The sequence below is a fragment of the Furipterus horrens genome, unplaced genomic scaffold (assembly GCF_987537825.1).
Source record: "Furipterus horrens unplaced genomic scaffold, mFurHor1.1.pri manual_scaffold_5, whole genome shotgun sequence".
NCBI classification, from domain to species: domain Eukaryota; kingdom Metazoa; phylum Chordata; class Mammalia; order Chiroptera; family Furipteridae; genus Furipterus; species Furipterus horrens.
Genome location: NW_028327175.1, coordinates 108,342,811 through 108,363,927, shown reverse-complemented (window position 1 = coordinate 108,363,927; position 21,117 = coordinate 108,342,811). Strand labels below are relative to the sequence as shown.

General features: G+C 41.5%; 1 protein-coding gene and 1 pseudogene across 2 annotated transcripts in view; both read left to right on the top strand.

The window, feature by feature from the left end:
• Nucleotides 1-21,117, top strand: part of SNX29 (sorting nexin 29) — a 581,450-nt gene that overhangs the window by 32,546 nt on the left and 527,787 nt on the right. The window lies entirely within an intron of this gene.
• LOC150009256 (keratin, type I cytoskeletal 18 pseudogene) lies at nucleotides 16,822-18,260 on the top strand (annotated as a pseudogene).

Below are 21,117 nucleotides of genomic sequence, written 5' to 3'. Positions count from 1 at the left end.
AAACTCAACAGCTTCCACATGAGGTGCCTGCGACGCGTCCTGCATGTCGCCTGGCAGGATAAGGTCCCCAACACCGAGGTGCTGAAGCGAGCCAATATGAGCAGTTTGCATGCAGTTCTTAGCGAGAGACGCCTCAGGTGGCTCGGCCATGTCAAAAGAATGGATGCAGGCCGTATCCCCAAAGACCTCCTCTACGGCGAGCTAGCAGAAGGCAAGAGGATGACAGGGCGCCCAAAACTGCGGTTCAAAGACATCTGCAAAAAGGACATGACACAATGCTCCATCAATCTCAACACATGGGAAGTTCAAGCAGACGACCGCCTAGCCTGGAGGCTCGCGGTCAGGCAAGGTACGTCATGCGCGGAGGCTGCGCGCAACGAGGAGGCGGTCCAGAAAAGATCGAGGCGGAAGCAGCGTCAGCAGCAGCAACAATAGCCATCTGCCTTCACCTGTACCAAGTGCGGCAGGGATTGTCACTCCCGAATCGGACTGCACAGCCATTCTCGGCGGTGCAGATAGACTCTCAAGAAGCTACGCCATCGTCTCTCGAGACGGACGGCTGCCGACGACGACGACGAATTTTGAATTTAGCTTATCTAGACCTCTGTTACACCATCTGGAAAATCTGATGATGATCATGTCACCCACTTCCTAGTGAGGATTAGATGTAATAATGTTTGCTTGGCATACCCAGTAAGAACTTAATAAACTCCATGTGTTTCCTTTCCATGTCTAGACATACAATATTTTGGATAATTTGGAAACTAAAGGCTAGAATGATTGCTCATTAATTCCTCCATTTAACAGATATTTATTTATAGATCACTGTTGGCACTGGGATGCAAACGGGATGAGATGGTTGCTGTCTTCAAGGAACTAAAAAATTGAATCAGGGAGATGGACTTGTAAATTGTGGACAGTCATGGTGGCCAGTAATAATAATTACATAGTCCAGAAGTCAGAGGTGTGTTCTGGATATTTAGTGGTCAAATGGGCAGGATGGGAATTCCAAGCAGGGGGAATAGCAAATGCGAAGGTGCAGGAATGTGCAAGAAAATGATGGGATCATAGATGGTGTGCCGTATGTGCTGGGGGAGGGGGTGGAAACTCATTACTGGATTCTTCTCTTATCATGGGGAAGTGTTGGAACTTTATTCATTAGGGTTTGTTTCTTTTTTAAAAATTATATTTTATTGATTATGCTATAACAGTTGTCCCAATTTTCCCCCTTTGCCTCTCTCCACCAAGCACCCCCCACTCCCTCAGGCAATCCCCACACCATTGCTCATGTCCATGGGTCACCCATGTAAGTTCTTCAGCTATTCCATTTCCTGTGCTGTACTTCACATCCCCATGGCTGTTCTGTAACTACCTATTTGTACTTCTCAGTCCCCTCACCTCTTCACCCATTCCCCCATGCTACCTTCCCATCTGGCAACCATCACAATGCTTTCCGTATCCATGATTCTTTCTCTGTTCTTCTTGTTTGCTTAGTTTGTTTTTTAGATTCATTGTTGATAGATATGTATTTATTGCCATTTTATGCATAGTTTTGATCTTCTTTTTCTTAAATAAGTCCCTTTAACATTTCATATAATAATGTTTTGGTGAGGATGCACTCCTTTAGTTTTTTCTTGTCTGGGATGCTCTTTATCCGCCCTTAAACTCTTAAGTGATAGCTTTGCTGGGTAGAGCAATCTTGACTGTAGGTTCCTGCTTTTCATGACTTTGAGTATTTCTTGCCAATCCCTTTTAGCGTGCAAAATTTCTTTTGATAAATTAGCTCACATTCTAATGGGAACTCTCTTGTACGTAACTAACTGCTTTTTATAATTAGCAAGTCTGGGTTTGTCTATTTATTTTTTTGCCTTTTAATTCTCTAACAATATTATTTACCCTCCCTTTAGGTAACTTAAGTTAATGATGAAGAATTATTTGTTTTAGTTTTTTCCCACATTCATACAATCTTTTATAAATAAACTATATATGTATATACACACATAGGTTTTATTGCCATTGTTTTATAAAAATTGAATTATGTTCCACATCGTTATTATCTCTCCTAGCGTTACTGTCGAAACCTTTCCAAGTTTTCGTTCTAATAATTATTTTTAAAGGGCTGCATTATTTTGCACAATGCAGATGTACAAACAATTGCCTATGAAGTAATACTGACTTTGTGTCCAGTTTTTATTGGACAATGGAACACTATGGACAATGAAACAATAGACATTCTTGAGCATCTTTTTTTCTTTGAAAGAGAAAGGAAGAGAGAGAGAGAGAGAGAAGGCGAGAAACATCAATGTGAGAGGGAAACATTGCTTGTATGCCTTCCATACATACCCTGACCAGGTCCCAAACCCACAACTCAGGCGTATGATCTAACTGGGAATGGAACTGGTGACGTTTTGGTTTGCAGGACAATACCCAGCCATCTGAGCCCCACTGTCTAGGGCACATCTTTTCTTATATACTGAAGATTTTATTTCTTTAGCTTAGATTGACAGGAAATTGGGTTGCTTTCTCAAAGAGAATATGTTTATTTTTAATAGTTGTGGTCAGGTGTTTTTATAAAAATTTCTACCAGCAGTGCAGAAGACTACCCTTTTCATTCTTGCTTAAAGCTTTGAGTATTGTTTTGAAGTTTTGTCAGTCTGATGGGTGAAGTGTGGTGGCTCACTATCACTTTAATTTGCCTTTTCTTGATTCCTAAAAATTTCAGTTATCTTTTAAAAAAATGTTTGTTGACTATTAGGCTTTACTCTTTTGAGCACAGCTTTTTCATATTATTTGCCCAAATCTTACTGGATTATTTGTCCTCTTGTCAATTTGTGAAAGCTCTTTGTATATTATAATAACTAATTAACCTTTCATCTGCATTCTGCGTTGTAAATTTTTTTCCAGTTGGTTTGTCTATTACCTTTGTAAACACAGATAATATTATTTATTATAATACCACATTTAAAAATCTTTACATGGAGGAATAGGGACTTCCAGCCTAGATAGCAGCATTGGTAAACACAGCTTGCCTCCTTGTACAACCACATCAAAATTACAACTAAACCATAGAACAACCATCACTCACAACCATCATAAATCAAGTTGAATAGAAGTCTGACAACTACAGAATTAAAGAAACCACATCCATTCAGGCAGGTAGGAGGAACAGAGACTGAGAACAGGCTGGTCCCATATCCACATGTGGTGGATAAAAATGTGGGAGGGACATCTTGGGACGAGGAGTCCCAGCCCCACATCAGACCCCCCAGCTCAGGGTTCCAGTGCAAAAAAGATAAGGCTCTATAACTTCTGGCTGCAAAACCACTGGGGATAAAAGTGGTGGAAGAAACTTCTGGAGTCCCAAGCAGTTCCTTTTAAAGAATCCACACACGGACTTACTCAGCCCCTCTCCCTCTGAGCTGCAGCACCAGGGTAGCAGCTTGAAAGGCACCAGTGGCATATGGGGAGGAACTGAAGTGTCTGGCATCAAGGCGAGAACTGGGGGACAGCCTTCTCCCACACAGAAATACAGCCAGAGGCCACTGTCCGTTTTCTGAACCTTCCCCCCACAGAGCCACAGAGCTGGCAGATGGGTGCTATATCTGAGACTCCATCAACCTGGCTAATACTCTTTTCCCCACCCTGGAGATCCCCTGAGACTCCATCCCACCAACTTACGGGCCTACCTCAGTGACTTTTCCTTATGAATGTCTGGTCTTGGCTGATGCTTCATAACTTCTTAAATCCTTTCAAACAAGCAACAGTTGACCTCAGTGAGCCCCCAGGCCCCAGGCCCGGTACTAGAAGCAGCCAGCCTAGAATCATAGCTTGGCTTTGCCTGGGTCTCCAAGCCCAGCACAAGTAGCAGCAATCTCAGATTGCTTTATAGCTCAGGCAGGGTGCCCCAGGAAGAACACAGGTGGGGGCTGACCTTGACCTGCACCACCCAGGAAATCCCAGAGCCTGTGCACCCAGTGGCCAGCTATAGACCATGTCAGAGCACCACCACCCTGACCCTGCACAGCTGATCCTCCATGGAGGGCGGAGGTTGGTGGTCAGTGCTCTCATAGCCAGTCCTTACAGTGGACTGGCCTGGCTAAATCCCTCCCATTGATCTGCCAATAGCAGTCAAGGCCCAACTACAAGAGGAGGTTGTACTCAGCCCACAGGAAGGGCCCACCTCAAGTACCTAGCTTGGGTGACAGGGGAGGCTGTGCCACCTGACCCTACAGCACACCTGCTACATTAGCCTATGCTACCAAGACAGGGCGTTATAGCAGCTCTACCTAATACATAGAAACAGACACAAAAAGGCGGCTAAAATGAGGAGACAAAGAAACATGGCCCAGATGAAAGAATTGATCAAAATGCCAGGAAAACAACTAAACAACACAGAGATAAGCAATCAATCAGATGCAGAGTTCAAAACACTGGTTATAAGGATGCTCAAGGAACTTAGTGAGGACTGCAACAGCATAAAAAAGATCCAGTCATAAATGAAGGATACACTAATTGAAATAAAGAACAGTTTACAGGGAAACAACAGTAGAGTGGATGAAGCTGAGAAATCAAATCAATGATTTGGAACATAAGGAAGCAAAAAACAACCAATCAGAAAAACAAGAAGAAAAAAGAATCCAAAAAAATGAGGAGAGTATAAGGAGCTTCTGGGACAACTGCAGGTGTTCCAACATTCACATCATGGGGGTGCCAGACGGAGAAGAGAAAGAGCAAGACATTGGAAATCTATTTGAAAAAATAATGAAAGAAAACTTTTCTAATTTGGTAATAGAAATAAACATGCAAGTCCAGGAAGCACAGATAATCCCAAACAAGATGGATGCAAAGAGACCCACGCCAAGACACATCATAATTAAAATGCCAAAGGTTAAAGATAAAGAGAAAATCTTAAAAGCAGCAAGAGAAAAGCAGTTAGTTACCTACAGAGCTGATTTCTCAAAAGAAACTTTGCAGGCTAGAAGAGACTGGCAAGAAATACTCAAAGTCATGAATAGCAGGGAAACTATAGCCAAGATTTCTCTACCCAGCACAGCTATCATTTAAAAATTGAAGGGCAGATAAAGAGCTTCCCAGACAAGAAAAAACTAAAGGAGTGCATCCTCACCAAACCATTTTTATATGAAATGTTAAAGGGACTTATTTAAGAAAAAGAAGAAGATGAAAACTATGGACAATAGAATGGTAATAAATACATCTCTATCAACAATTGAATCTAAAGCACAAACTAAGCAAACAAGAAGAACAGAGAGAGACTCATGGATATGCGGAGTGTTTTGGTGGTTGCCAGATGGGAGTGGATGGTGGAGGATGGGTGAAGAGGTGAGGGGACTAAGAAGTACAAATAGGTAGTTATAGAACAGCCATGGGGATGTAAAGTACAGTATAGGAAATGGAGTAGCCAAAGAACTTATATACATGACCCATGGACATGAACAATGGTGCGGGGATTTCCTGAGGGGGTAAGGGGTGCTTGGTGGAGGGGACCAAAGGGGGAAAAATTGGGACAACTGTTATAGCATAATTAATAAAATATAATTTAAAAAACGGGGAAAAAATCTTCACATGCTTAAATGTTTTTTAACTCATGTTACCTACCTACTAATTTTTGGGTTTTCATTTTTTAAAGATCTTCCCAAACAGAGTGTGCATATGGTCTTTTAAATTTTCTTGTAGATTTTTATTGTTTACAGATAATCCTTTAATCCTGCTGAAATTTTTATTTTATTTTATTTTATTATTATTATTTTTTTGTGGTCCTTGGCAGTGGTCCCCAACATACTTGGCACCAAGGACCAGTTTCATGAAGATAATTTTACTACAGACCTGGGTGGAGGTGGGGGCATGGCTTTATAGCCTGCCATCAGACGCAGCTTAATTGTTACCTGCCACTCACTGATAGGGTTTTGATATGAATCTGCAAGCAATTGATTTATTATGGTCTCTGTGGAGTCAGACCTCTCTGCTAATGATAATCTCTATTTGCAGCCGCTCCGCAGCGCTGGCATCACCGCCTCAGCTCCACCTCAGATCATCAGGCAGTAGATTCTCATGAGGAGCACACAGCCTGGATCCCTCGTATGCTCAGGTTCACAGTAGGGTTCGCGCTCCTGTGAGAATCTAATGCTGCCGCTGATCTGACAGGAGGGAGCTCAGGCGGTAATGCGAGCGATGGGGAGCGGCTGTAAGTACGGATGTAGCTTCGCTCCCGTGTCCACTGCTCCCCTCCTGCTGTGCGGCCCATTTCCTAACAGGCCACCTACTGGTACCGGTCCATGGCCTGGGGATTTGGGACCCCTGGTCTCTGGGATAAGTCTAGGATTCAACTTTAGTTTCTTCTAGATGCTTGCCATCTTTCTCACATATATTTTTGACCCTTTATCTCTGGGATGCAGTTTACTTTCACTCCTCTTACTTAGCACAGAAAAAGGATGATGCTCAGGACCAAAGCGCGGGGGACTAATTGAGTGCGCTGTGTTGATTTGATTCTCTGGTTCTGGGGCCCCTGGTGGAGCAAGTAGTGAGAGGCCTTGCACGCCGGTGCTGTCATCCTGAGGATGAGATGCCCAGCCTCAGCCATCCTTACCCTTGCTCTGGAAGTTTGCCTGAATTTTTAATGATGCTTAAGTCCCCCCACATGACAGCAGATGTGCACGTAATTGAGAGGACATTCTTATCAAAGTCCACTTTTCTCTCCCTCCTACTCTAAATGGGAATCGTACCATTTATTATTACTTTTAACTTGCTTAAAATAATCTGGCCATCCATGGCATCTTTATGTATAATCAAGAAAGAAAAACCAATGCCAGTTTTGATTGTGTAATTTAATTAATTATGAGGCAAACCTGAATGTCAGAGGCGTTAAAATGTGGGGAAAAAGGTGCTTCTTAGGGTTGATTAAGTATAGAATCTTATTCTTTTAAAATTTCCACATAATATTTTGTAGTGAATGCTCTGGTTGTTTCCAGTTTTGTTTTTGCTTTTGCTGCTGTAAACACTGCTGCAGTAAAAATATTTGTGTATACATATATCCTTGCCTACTAGTGCATTTATATTTAATTGTTTATTTAAACTTTTAATTTTGAGATAATTGTAGATTCACATGCACTTACAAGAAATGATATATAAAGATCCCATTTACTCTTTACCCAGTTCCCCTCAATGTAACATCTTCTAAAACTCCAGCACAGTATTTTAATTTTCCCTAGTGTTACTTATACTTATTTGTGCGTGTGTCTTTAATTCCATGCTGTTTTCTCACTGCGTAGGTTCATTGTCCACCACCACAGTCAAGACACAGAATAGTTTCATCCCCGCAGCATGCTTCCTGTTGTCCTTCTCTAACCGTGCCTACTTCATCTCTGTTCCCTCCCTCCTCGTCCCTGACTCCTGGCCATCACCAATCTGTTCTCCATTTCTATAATTTTGTCATTTCAAGAATGTTATATAAATGGAATCATACGGCGTGTAAACCTTTTGGAATTGGCTCTGCCTGCCCCCACTCAGCATAATTCCCGTGAGATTCATCCAGGTTGTTACATGTATCAATACAATATTCCCTCATTTATCACGGGTTTTACGTTCTAGACCCCCCTACACCCGTGATAGGTGAAATTCTGCAAAATAGGAACCTTACATTTATTTTAGTATTTATATATGTTTTAAGGCTTTATAAACTCTTCCCACACACTTATAAACCGTTCCCAGTCCCTTATTAACCTTTCCCACACTTTTATAAACACTACTTATGTTCTTAAACATATTCTACACTCTTAAACCTATGTAACTTTAACAACATATGTATACAGTACCGCAAAATTCCGCAATGTAGCGAAAAATCTGCAATAAATAATTAAATATAATATTTAAAAAAATCCCGCGATACAGTGAGGCCGTGATAAGTGAACCACGATATAGAGAGGGACTACCGTAGTGTGTGTTCCTTTTTGTTGCTGAGTAGTATTTCATGGTATGGTTATACTATAGTTTGTTTATTCATGAAGTCATTGGAGGACATCTGGCTTGTTTTCAGTTTTTGGCTGTTGTATAGAATGCTGGTGTAAATATTCATGTACAGGTTAAAAAAAAAATTTTTTTTTTGAGATAAGTAACCAAGAGTGTAATTGCTGGGTTGTATGATATTTGAGTATTTAGTTTCATAAGAAACTGACAAGCTTTTCTGGACTGGCTGTACCATTTGCATACCCATCAGGATGTGAGTGATCCAGTTTGTCTGCATTCTTGTCAGCATTGCATATTGTCATAATTTTATATTTTAGCCATTTTATCAGAGTGTAGGCATATCTCATTGTAGTTTTAATTTGCATTTCTCTAATGGATAATGATGATGTTGAGCATGTTTTCATGTGCTAGTATGTGTATCCCCTTTGTGAAATGTCTGGTTTTTGCTCATTTTCTAATTAGCATTGCTTTTATTTTTATAGGATAAATTCCTAGAAGTAGGAATGCTCAGCCAAAGAGTATGGGTATTTATAAAATTGTATTTCCTGATCTCTTTGCAGAAATATATAGCAACTCATATTTGTGTTCCTATCAGCAGTATTTACACATACTCTTGCTAGATCTGTGGTTTTAAGAATGATTGTCCTAAATTGGTATCTTAGTATTGTGACACTTTCTTGGCCATTAGTGAGATTGAATATCTTTTCATATGTTATTGGCCAACTTCAATTTCCTTCTTTCATGGTTCGTTTGTTCATCTTTAATTATTCTTATTTTTATTTTTTTTCTTATCCATTTGTAGAAAGCCCTTCATGTACTATAGCTATTAATCCTTCTTCAGTTATTTGTGCTGTAAATATTTCTCTAGTCTGTAGTTTATTGTTTTACTATATTATGATATTTTTTGCCTTGCAGAAATTTAAAATTTTTATGCAGTTAATTCTATGAAACCTTTAAAATTTTGGTTTTAGAGTATCCTGTCCTGAAATTCTTCTGTATTTTCCTCTATTATTTTTACAGTTTATTATTTTATATATCTATTTTTCTTTGATGCAGATCTGCCTGAAATTTAGTTTTCTCTGTGCTTTGAGTTAGACGTTTACTCTTATTTTCTTTCAGTCCTATTGCTACTTGTGTCATTGCCCATCTGAATTGAGGTGCTATCATTATTATATATAAAATATTTTCATGTTTATTTGTTTTTTTAGGGGGGTTCTCTGTACTGCTCCATCAATTCGTTTATCTCTGTATCCAAAGTCACACCGTCACGTTCTTCTTTTGATTATTATTGGAATTATATTAAGTTTATACATTAATTTGGTAATAATTGACATTTTAATTTTAATTTTCCCATTCGGGAAAATGGTATTTCCATTTATTTTGATCTTTATACTCTTTAGGAACATCTTACGGTTTTCTTCATATAAGATTTGTAACTTTCTTGCTAAAAATATGATTTGTTTTACTTTTTTTTTACTATTATAGATGGAATCCCTCTCTATTTTGTCTGCTTAAAAAATGGACTTTTAATGTTTGTTTTATTGCAATATTTTTATTTATGGGTTAGAAACATTTTAATAACTTTTTGTAGATATGCTCCCCCGCCGCCGCCCCCCCCCCCCCCATTTACCATTATAATCTAAACTTTTAAAAAATGCTAGTCCAGCCCTAGCTGGTGTGGCTCAGTTGGTCGGGCATTGAGTTACAAAACCAAAGGGTCGCAGGTTTGGGGGCATGTATGGAAGGCAGCCGATTAATGTTTTCTCCCTTCCCTCCCTTCTTTCTAAAATTAAAAAAACAAAAACAAAAACACCATTTCAACTTCTCTATAAACATTTCAAATAGTTGCATGATTTTTTCTCTCCACAACTTCTAAACCATATATTCTTTTCTTTTTTTTCTTCAGGGCCATATTTATTTTATAAAGCAGAGTACACACCTGTATTTAACAATCTTTACTTGGAAAGATTTTCTTATAGGTAAATTTTACATATTTATTTAAAGGCTATTTTAACAGATTATTTCTTAAGTAAATATAGAAAGTCATTTATTTTTACAGCACTTGTATCTTCTTTTAAGAGTATCAGGTGTACAGGATTGAATGTATCATACTCCTCAGTTGCTGGCTCACTGTCATTGCTGGTTCATGCAGGTTCCCTCTGTTGTGCTACTAATATATTTATTTTCCTACCTGCATCTCCTCCCACTTCTTCCTGCCCAAACCTGGAGATAGAGTCAGGGAGCACAACGGAGGTAGGACTTGCAGTTTCCCATAGGATGATGAGAGAAGGTTTTTTTGGAATAAAAACCTATCTGGATGAGTATTTCTTCTTTATATCTTTGTTTGTTGGACTTCCATGCAGCTTGATTTTCTGGAACTTCTGGTTGTTTCTAGTTTTGAGGTAGTTGTATTCCTTCTTAGTTGTGGAGGAAGGCGCAGTGTGTCTGTCTTGACCGGAAGTCAAAATATATGAGTTCTTAACTTCCCCAGAAGCACATGACAATAGTAGCATTACCTGTCTGGATGAGTATCCCTTCCCTACATCTTTGTTTGCTGGACTTCCATGCAGTTTGATTTTTTGGAACTTCTGGTCGTTTCCAGTTTTGAGGTAGTTGCATTCCTTCCTAGTTGTGGAGGGAGACGCAGCATGTCTGCCCACGCCTCCATCTTGGCCGGAAGTCCCTAAACCATATATTCTTCATCTATAGCTCAAGGTAGCAGTATTTCTGGTCTTGAGACATGAATTCTTTTTAAATATTTGTTTTAGAAAAAAAGCTAATTTCAGAAAGACATAGCGGTAAGAAAGACATCATCAGTAATTCTTTTACCGAGTAGCTCTTAATTTTTTCACATAATTTCCTTCAGAAAAATTTTTAGCATAATTCAGAACATACTTAAATATAGTTTCATATCATGCTTATTTTTCATTATATTATAAACATTTTGGCTTCTTATAAGCTTTTGGTAAATATTTTAAAGGGCTAAATAGTATTAAAATGGGGTGCAGAGCCAGGGGTCCCCTGAAGTATTCCCCACATTCCTTGGTTGGGGGAAGGGGGAAGCAGATGATATGGCCTTTAGGATACTTTGCATAACGATGGCAAGTTAATAGCCGTACCTTTCCTGAAGGGAAGTGACTCCTGAAGGGAAGTGGACTGCAGCCCAGGGTGAAAGGTGTATGTGACTAAGAGCATACAGTGACTTATGACATGGCCAGGACGGGTGGATGCCCTTGTGTCAATGGGAACTCTTGCCACTAAAGATGGTAACCAAAAGAAGGTAAATGATATGGGGGAAGTGGCAAAAGTAGCACATCATAGGAGGGGCCAGACATGAGGTAACATAAGTTCTGGGGCAAGCATTTAAAATAAGTGCAGGCTGAGAGAGAGGAGGCAGGCATGCAGAGGAAAGGGCTGAAAGAGAAGGGGTCTGGTCTGCTGTGAAATCTGGTGTGTGAGGCAGAAGCCACACAGGCTAAAAGTGTGGAGGTAGCTGTGGTTTGAGAGGGTGCAGGATGGGGTCTGCCATGAGAAGGAAGCCATGTGGTTTGGTGTAAGAGGAGGCCTGTGGCAGAGCTGATGGAGCTGTGCAGGGCCCTGCCTAACCAAGCGTGGATTTGTGGGAGATACTTGGCGCTGAGCTGTGACTGGGAATGCTGTACTGCAGACTTCTGCTTCTCTGAAGGTTGTATGGAGAAGCCACTCTTGGGACGTGTGCCTCCCTGGACTCCACCATGAACCAATGTAATATGGCACATGTTTCCCTGAACCACTTCATGGAGGCAGAGGACAACGTACCCCAGATCCTGAAGGAGAGAGCTGCTGCGAGAGGATGGCGACTCTGAAACCCACAAGTGCACACTCCAGAGGGGATGGAGACCTGTTTGCGCAGCCGGCTCAAGAACAGATAAGAAAATGGGGAACTTCTGGGCATGGTTTTTGCTTATAGCCTTTTGGGGAGCAAGGAAGTGCTGGGTCTCATGGGAGAGTAAGGCTCTGAGCAGAAGTCCTCGCAGTACCCCTGAGGTTGGAATCCTGTAAATAAAAACCTGTTTCCTTTAACTCTAATTGTTGGGTCATTTATCAAGGTGCCATGTGGCTGAGCCCTGGTTTGCTCAGTTACAGTATTTTTATATACTGTGCTATTAGTTAACTAGTTTCTCGTGTTTCAAATATTTAGGTGTTTTAAAACTTTCCACTTATATAAATAATGTTGATTTAAATATTGTTGTTGGATTGGCCAAAAAGTCTGTTACATATTTTCCAAATGATGGCTCTAGTAGTGCTTAGTTGTCTTTAACTTCATTTGAAACTATTTTGTTAGATTGTATTGTGACAGCTGTCGTATCAGTGTGCATTTAAAAAATCTTATCAAAATTGGTGAATTTTTTGCCAGCCATTTTAATATTGAAGATAGAAGAAGATATACAACACTTTCAGCCTATTATGTTTTATTATTTAAAGAAAGGTAAAAATGCAACTGAGCCCTGGTTGGTGTGGCTCAGTGGATTGAGCACTGGGCTGTGAACCAAAGGGTCGCTGGTTTGATTCCCAGTCAGGACACATGGCTGGGTTGCAGGCCAGGTCCCCAGATGGGGGTGTGAGTGAGAGGCAACCACACAGTGATGTTTCTCTCCTTCTCTTTCTCCCTCCCTTCCCCTCTCTCTAAAAAATAAATAAGGAAATAAAAAAATGCAACTGAAACACATAGATTTGTGCAGTGTATGGAGGAGGTGCTGTGACAGATCAAACGTATCAAAACTGGTTTGCGAAGTTTCTTGGTACTATTGACATTTTGACCAAATAATTCTTTGCTGTGGGGCTGTCTTATGCACTGGAAGGTGTTTAGCAGCACTCCTTGCCTCTACCCACTAGAAGCCAATAGTGGGAGAGAGCTGACATACTCAGAATACCCAAATCAATAAAGTTATTGGTGAAAATGAAAACTGTTTTTATTTTACGGAAAAAAAATTTAATGGACTTTTTGGTTAACTCTGTATCTTAAATATATTTTTTATTTTTCAATTATAGTTGACGTTCAGTATTATTTTACATTAGTTTCAGGCATACAGCATAGTGGTTAGATATTTATATAACATATGAAAAAGTGATCCACCCAGTAAGTCTAGTACCCTCCTGGTACCATACATTATTATACTATTATTGACTATATTCCCTGCTGTAGTTTATATCCCCATGGCTATTTTGTAACTACCAATCTATACTTCTTAATCCCTTCACCTTTTCACCATGCTCCCCCAATACCTGTCCAATCTGGCAACCATCCATTTGCTCTATGAGTCAGTTTCTGTTTTCTTTATTTAGTTTTTCAGACTACATGTGTAAGTGCAATAATATGGTATTTGTTTTTCTTTGTTTGACTTTTCACTTAGCATAATACCCTCTAGGTCCATCTATATTGTTGCAAAAATATAAGACTTCATTCTTTTTTATGACCAAGTAATATTCTGTTGTATATATCTCATCTTTGTTATCTAGTCATCTATTGATAGGCATTTAGGTTGCTTACATATCTTGGCTACTGTAAATAACACTGCAGTGAATATAATACATATATTTTTTTGGATAAGTGTTTCGGATTTCTTTGGATAAATACCCAGAAATGGAATTGCTGGATAATAAGGTAGCTCTATTTTTAGTTTTTGAGAACTTTTCATACTGTTTTTCCTAATGGCTGCACCAGTCTGCATTCCCACCAACAGTGCAGTAGGGTTCCCTTTTCTCCACATCCTCGCCAGCACTTGTTGTTTATTGATTTATTGATGATGGCCATTCTGACAGGTTTGAGGTGATATCTCATTGTGGTTTTAATTTGTATTTGTCTGATCAGTGTGATGTTGAACATCTTTTCATATGTCTGTTGGCTCTCTGTACATCCTCTTTGGAGAAATGTCTAGTCAAGTCATCTGCCCATTTTTTAATTGCATTTTATTTTGGTGTTAAATTGTATGAGTTTTTTTATAGGTTTTGGATATTAACTCTTATCCAGTGTACCATATATGAATATCTTCTCCCATAAAATAGGTTGTCTTTTCATTTTTTGATGATTTCCTTTGCTGTGCAAAAGCTTTTAAATTTGATGTAGTTTCATTTATTTTTTTCTCTTGTTTTCTTCTAGGAGTTTTATGGCTTTGGGTCTTACATTTAAATCTTTAATCCATTTTATGTTTATTCTTTCATATGGAGTAGAAGGTAGGCTAACCCTGACTGGTGTGGCTCAGTTGGTTGAGTGTTGTCCCACAAAGCAAAAGTTTGCCAGTTTGATTGTCGGTCAGGGCACATACCTGGGTTGCAGGCCCAGTCTCTGGTTGGGGTGCATGTGATAGGCAAATGATCAGTTTTTATCTCCCTGTCTTTCTCCCTCCCTTACCCCGTCTCTAAAAAATAAATAAATAAAATATTTTAAGAAAGAAGGTAGTCTAGTTGTATTTTTTTGCATGTATCTGTTCAGTTTAACCAACACCACTTATTGAATAGACTGTCTTTACCCCAGTGTATACTTTTGCCTCCTTGTCATGTATCTTGTTTTTGTTTTATTATTATTTATATATATATTTTAGTTGAATGTATTGGGGTGACATTGGTTAATAAAATTATATAGGTTTCAGGAGTACAGTTCTGTAATACATCATCTGTACGTTGTATTGTGTATTTATCACAAGTCAAGTCTTCTTCCATTACCATTTATCTCCCTTTTACCTTCTTTTGCCTGTCCACACCCCCACTTTCCCTCTGGTAATCACCATACTATTGTCTGTCTATGAGGGTTTTTTTCTTAATTCCTTCACCTTTTTCACCCAGCCCCCCTATTCCTTCCCCTCTGCTTTGTCATGTATTAATCAGCCATATAGGCATGGGTTCATTTCTGGGCTCTCTATTATGTTCCATTGTTTATCTTAGATGTTTATCTGACTTTTGCACTATAGCTGAGGATTGATTTCTGCCAGTAAAATTCAGTTTAAAGGGTGTGAACCTTTTCAAAAACTTTTAAAAACCATAAATGTAGGGCATGGCCTACAAATGATCATCATGTAATAATAGTCTTGCTTTAGCAAGGCTAGTTGATGATTGTACTGTTTTAAATATGAGATGTGGCTAGTACTATTAATTGATGGATTTTTATGGGTACAATTGACTCCATTTCAGGTGACATTGGAACTTTGCACATGTGGTTAATCTAGTCCGTTTTCATGCTTGTTTTTGACTTTTCCCAAAAGTTTCCAATAAAGCTTTAACATAGTAAAAGTGAAACAGAACCCCTGGACTGTTCAGTTATGAGGGGCTCGATTGCCCGCCACCAAAAAGCATAAGTCCCAATACCAGAATTTGGTGAAAAGGAAAGGAATTGTTTATTTAAGTGTTTTACAGATTTAGATTGATGGTGGATTTCTGCCGTTAAGTCTCACCCCCTTTAAAACACCCACAAGCTTATAGTCCTGCCTCCCCCTGCCAAACCAGGCCAGTTTCAGGACAGGAAAGTCAAGAGGTACTGTCTCCCTCTAGGAAAATAGAAGTCCGTGGCTATTTTCCAGTCCCAGCTCAGCTTTCCCAGCAGCTCCCATTCATTGGAGCTTGATTGAGGAGGTTCCGCCCATGTCGCATTGTTCTCCAGCTTTTAATCCAGAACCGCATGGCACCTCCTTTCCCACTAGACCTCACGGTGGGCTGGTGGGGTGCCTCTACATCCTTTCAAACCATGTGGCTCTCAGCCACCCAAATGCTGCCACCTTATTTTTAAAACCCTGACTGGTCTGTGATGCAGTCAGTGTGGTGACCGTGTGAGAAACGCTCACAATAAAAACCGGGACACAGGACTTGAGCAGTAAAGCGAGGCCTTTATTCACGAGTCTGCAGAGCCGGGCGCACCCTCATAGCCAGGAGAACGTGCGCTCCAAGTAGACAAAGGAACCTGGTTTTATAGTCTTAGCTTCCCCACCCTAGCGCAACTAGTTTCCCCTCCCCTCTCCTCCTTCCCCGTTTCTCCATGACTGGATACTCCGGAGGTACAATCTAACGCGTTCATCTAAATGCCCCTATTGTGATTTGTGAATATGCTAATGTTATCCACTCCCTTCTCAGAGATCCTTTAATTACATTTGCCCTTAAGACCCTTCAATTACATTTGCCTTTTGTTACCAATGACTTTGCTACTGGTTTGGGAGTCACTATGACCTTGTTTCTAACAACCGGTCCTTGCCACTTGCATAATGTCGCAGGCCCCTGTAAGCTTTCTCATCACCATTCTAGGGTCAAAGCCCCTCCCGTCTCCTCCATGCTGTGGAGCAAGCCATACATTTGCATAACTGAGACACTAGCTACCTGCCATAGATATGCAAAGTACCTTAAAGGCCGCACTGTCTCCTTCCCCTGTTCCTAAAACTAGGGGGTGTGGGGAATTTGGGGATGGCCTCCTTCCACCCTGTAACAAAAGGATTAATTTGAAATATACCCTTCTATCACAAGGTTAATTTGATGCAGTTTTAAAAAATGTAGTTTTTATTACTGATTCTGTTTGTTGTTCTAACAGTTGCCATAAAAAAAGACAGGATTCTTAGGAGTCTTATTATAGACTAATGTGGCATATTAAGCAGTTTTGAAATCTAGGACAAAGCTCAGGAAAACCAATGCTTGCAGAATTTTAGCAGTAAACTAGTTAAGCTCTTGCAGTGTCCAGCTGTGCTGGTGGTGCTGGTGGATACTTTTAAATTCAGCAGGAGTAAGTTATTTCATTTTTCATTCATTAACTCCTTCATGCCTTCATCAAACTTTTACTGAGACCTTGAGGAAAGTGTTTTTAAAAAAGTTTTATTGGCTCGGCCATAAAACTTGAGTCGCGGACCTGGCACTCACTGCAGCTTCAACCTGAGTCTCGGCTTCTCGCCTTTCTCCCTGAGCAACATGAGCTTCAGCACACGCTCCAGCTTCTCCACAAACTACCGGAGCCTGGGCTCCGTGCAGTCTTCCAGTCACCGGGTCCGGCCGGTCAGCAGCGCGGCCAGCGTCTATGCCGGCGCCGGGGGCTCGGGCTCCCGGATCTCGGTGTCCCACTCCACCAGAGTGCGGGGCAACTGGGGATCCGGGGGCCTGGCTGCAGGGATGGCCGGGGGTCTGGCAGGCATAGGGGGCATCCAGAGTGAGAAGGAGACTATGCAATGCCTGAATGACCGCCTGGCTTCCTACCTGGAGAGGGTGAGAAGCCTGGAGGCTGAGAATCGGAGACTGGAGAGCAAAATCCGGGAACACCTAGAGAGGAAGGGACCCCAGGTCAGAGACTGGGCGCATTATTTCAAGATCATTGAGGACCTGAGGGCTCAGATCTTTGCAAATTCTGTGGACAATGCCCGCATCGTTCTGCAGACTGACAATGCCCGTCTTGCTGCTGATGACTTCAGAGTAAAGTATGAGACGGAGCTTGCCATGCGCCAGTCTGTGGAGAATGACATCAATGGACTCCGAAAGGTCATTGATGACACAAACATCACTCGGCTGCAGCTGGAGACGGAGATCGAGACTCTCAAGGAGGAGCTGCTCTTCATGAAGAAGAACCATGAGGAGGAAGTAAATGGTCTACAAAACCAGATTGCCAACTCCGGGCTGACTGTGGAGTTGGATGCCCCCAAATCTCAGGACCTCAGCAAAATCATGGCGGACATCCGGGCCCAGTATGACGATCTGGCTCGGAAGAACCGAGAGGAGCTAGACAAGTACTGGTCCCATCAGATTGAGGAGAGCACCACAGTGGTCACCTCGCAGACCGCTGAGATAGGAGCTGCTGAGATGACACTCACGGAGCTGAGACATACAGTCCAGTCCTTGGAGATTGACCTGGACTCAATGAGAAATCTGAAGGCCAGTTTGGAGCACAGCCTGAGGGAGGTGGAGACACGCTATGCCATGCAGATGGAGCAGCTCAATGGGATCCTGCTGCACCTGGAGTCAGAGCTGGCCCAGACCCGGGCAGAGGGGCAGCGCCAGGCCCAGGAGTATGAGGCCCTGCTGAACATCAAGGTCAAGCTGGAGGCTGAGATTGCCACCTACCGCCGACTACTGGAAGAAGGGGAGGACTTCGATCTTGTTGACGCCCTGGACAACAGCCACTCCTTACAAACCATCCAAAAGACCACCACCCGCAGGATTGTGGACGGCAAAGTGGTGTCTGAGGTCAACGACACCAAAGTTTTGAGGCGTTAAAGGCAGCAGAAGTAGGGGATCTTTTTGCAGGGCAGGAGGCCAATAAAAAGTTCAGAGTTCATTAAAAAAAAAAAAGTTTTATTGAAGTCTAATTTGCATATCATAAATATCTACACCTCATTAAATGTACAAATGCAGTGATTTTTTAATTGTCAATTTATAGAATTTGGTAACCATCACCACAATCCAGTTTTAGAACGTTTTCATTGTCCCCAAAAGTTCCCTTGTGCCAGTTTACAGTTATCCCTGATTTTACTCCCAGCCCTAGGCAACTACTAATTGACTTTCAGTTTCTAAGTATTTCCCTTTTCTCAACATTTCGTGGAATCATTCATGTGGCTTTTGGGTCTGACTTCTTTCCCTTAGCATAATATTTCCAGGGTTCACCCATGTTGTAACATGTATCAGTACTTTATTCCTTTTATTGCTGGTAGTATTCCATTGTATTGATACATCACATTTAAAAAAATTTATTTAGATTTTATTTATTTAGAGTTTTAGAAACGGGAAAGGAGGGAGAAAAGGAGAGAGAGAAACATTGATGTGTGAGAGAAACATCGATCAGTTGCTGGTCAGGGTGTTACAGAGCGAAAGGGGGCTCTTTCACGTGGCGCCTTCGGGTAAAACCCAACGACTAGTGTTGAGGAAAACAGGTCTTTATTTACAATATTCCAACCTGGGGAGGACAGCAAGCACTTCAGCTCGGAGCCATGTTCTCCCACGGGACCCAGCACTTCCCTTGCTCCCCAAAAGGCTGGAAGCCAAAAACATGCCCAGAAGTTCCCCATCCCTTATCTGTCAGCTCTCTCCTTCAGGATCTGGGGTACGATGTCATCAGCCTCCATATGACGGTCCAGGAAAACATGCCATGTTGCACTGGATCACGCATGGTTCTCCCTTTGCCCTTTCAAAGCTGCATGTTCTCCTCTGCCCTCCTTGCAAACCGCGTGGATCTCCTCTCCACCTCTCATAGTGTTCTTCTCTTCTCAAAGCTGCATGTTGTTCTCCCCCTAAAATGTCTGCCACCTATTTTTAAATCCCTGACTGCATCCTATGACGCAGTGGGCATGGTAACCAGTTCTCACCATTCCCAGAACCTTGCGTAGGCTCTGTGTGCTCTTTCTGCACCATTCCATGGTCAAACCCCTCCCATCTTCCTGGGGCCTTGGAAGAACCAAAGCCATTTGCATAACTGAGACACTAAGCTGCTAGCCATAGTCATGCAAAGGTATCTTATAAACTATTCCCTTTTCCCCATCCCCCAACCCGCAGGCTCTGGGGATTTTTGGAGACCACTCCTCTGTAACAAGGGCATTTACCATGTTTTATTTATCCATTCCTCTGGTAAACAGCTGTATGCCTACAAACTTGAAGTGCTTCCTTGATTGGTGCTTCTTGAAAACATTAAGACATTCACTGTTGATTAAGTGCCCCACTTAATTAAAAAACATGCCCCAGTACATTAATGTATAATAAAAGTTAGATGTGATAACTGCCACGGAGGCAGCCAACCCAGCGCAGTAATGCCAGAGAGCATTGAGCAAAAAGCCTTCTGGGAACTAGGAGAGCCTGACATGAGAAAACAGATCCACTAAAGCAGATGCTCCTTTCATTTTTCAGGAATTATCATTTAACTGAATTAAGGTAAGAAGAAATGAAAAACCTTAAGGTGACATGGTTATAAATTAGTGCCCATAGTGTCCTTCATGTAGACTTGTTACAGAACCCCTGGGCTGCTCCAATTGAAAACAAACCCACGGGCTCTTTAGTTAGGGGCCCGATTGCTCGCTGCCAAAATCATAATTCTTAATACCAGAGTTTGGTGAAAAGAAAAAGAATTGTTTATTTAACAGTTATATAGATTTAGTTACTTGCGGATTTCTGTTGTTAAGTCTAATGTTCTTTAAAACACCCATAAACACATATCCTTGCCCCCCCCCCCCCCCACCAAACCAGGATAGTTTTAGAAAAGTCAGAGAAACCCTTTCCCTACTTTCCAAACACAGTTCAGCTTTACCAGCAGCTGCCAATCATTCAATCCTGACTGGGGAGACCTCGTCTGTGTTATGGGGTCCACCAGCTTTTAATCCAGAACCTCGTGGATTCTCAGCCTCCTTGTAAACTGTATAGTTAGTCCTGTTGTAATCCGCAACAGTCAGCCTCAGCCTCAGCCTCAGTCAAGTGCACGTAGTCAGCCTCAGCCTTAGTTAAATCTGCATGGTCAGCCTGGTTAAAATGTCTGTCTCTTATTTTTAAATCCCTGACTATGTCCTCTGATGCAGTGGGTGTGGTAACCAGTTCTGACCATTCACAGAACCTCACGCAGGCTTTGTGTGCTTTCTCCATATCATCCCCTGGTCCAAGTCCCCTCCCATCTACCTGAGGCTTTGGATTCATTAAAGCCATTTTGCATAAAAAAAGACACTAGCCACCAGCCTCAGGCATGTGGAGGCATTCTGAAAGCTGCTTCCTTTTCCCCATCTCCCAGCCGCAAACTCTGGGGTTTTTTGGAACACCCCTGTTTCTGTAACAGATTCATAAAGTTGGACATGTGTGTTCTCCTTGATTCACTAGTCTTAATTGATCTGGATTTGGATTACAAATTGTACAAGATCTCTTGAGATGCATCTCTCACCAAAATATATTACCAAGTCCATATTCCGAGTTCCCTGAGGGGAGAACTCATTTTGGTCATGCTGACCACAGCAGCCAGGCATCGTGCTAGGTGCTGAGGCAACTACAATGAATGAGGCATGATCCTTGCTTAAGTTACCAAGAGGAGACAGCTGTGAAAAGCAGATCAGTAACAGAGGGATTGGCTAAGAGGTGTAGTAGAAAGAAGCTCAGAATGAGGAAGCATTCAGGAAGGCTTCCTGGAGGAGGAGACCATTTAGCTAAGTCTTGAATGACCAGTAGCTCAGGGTA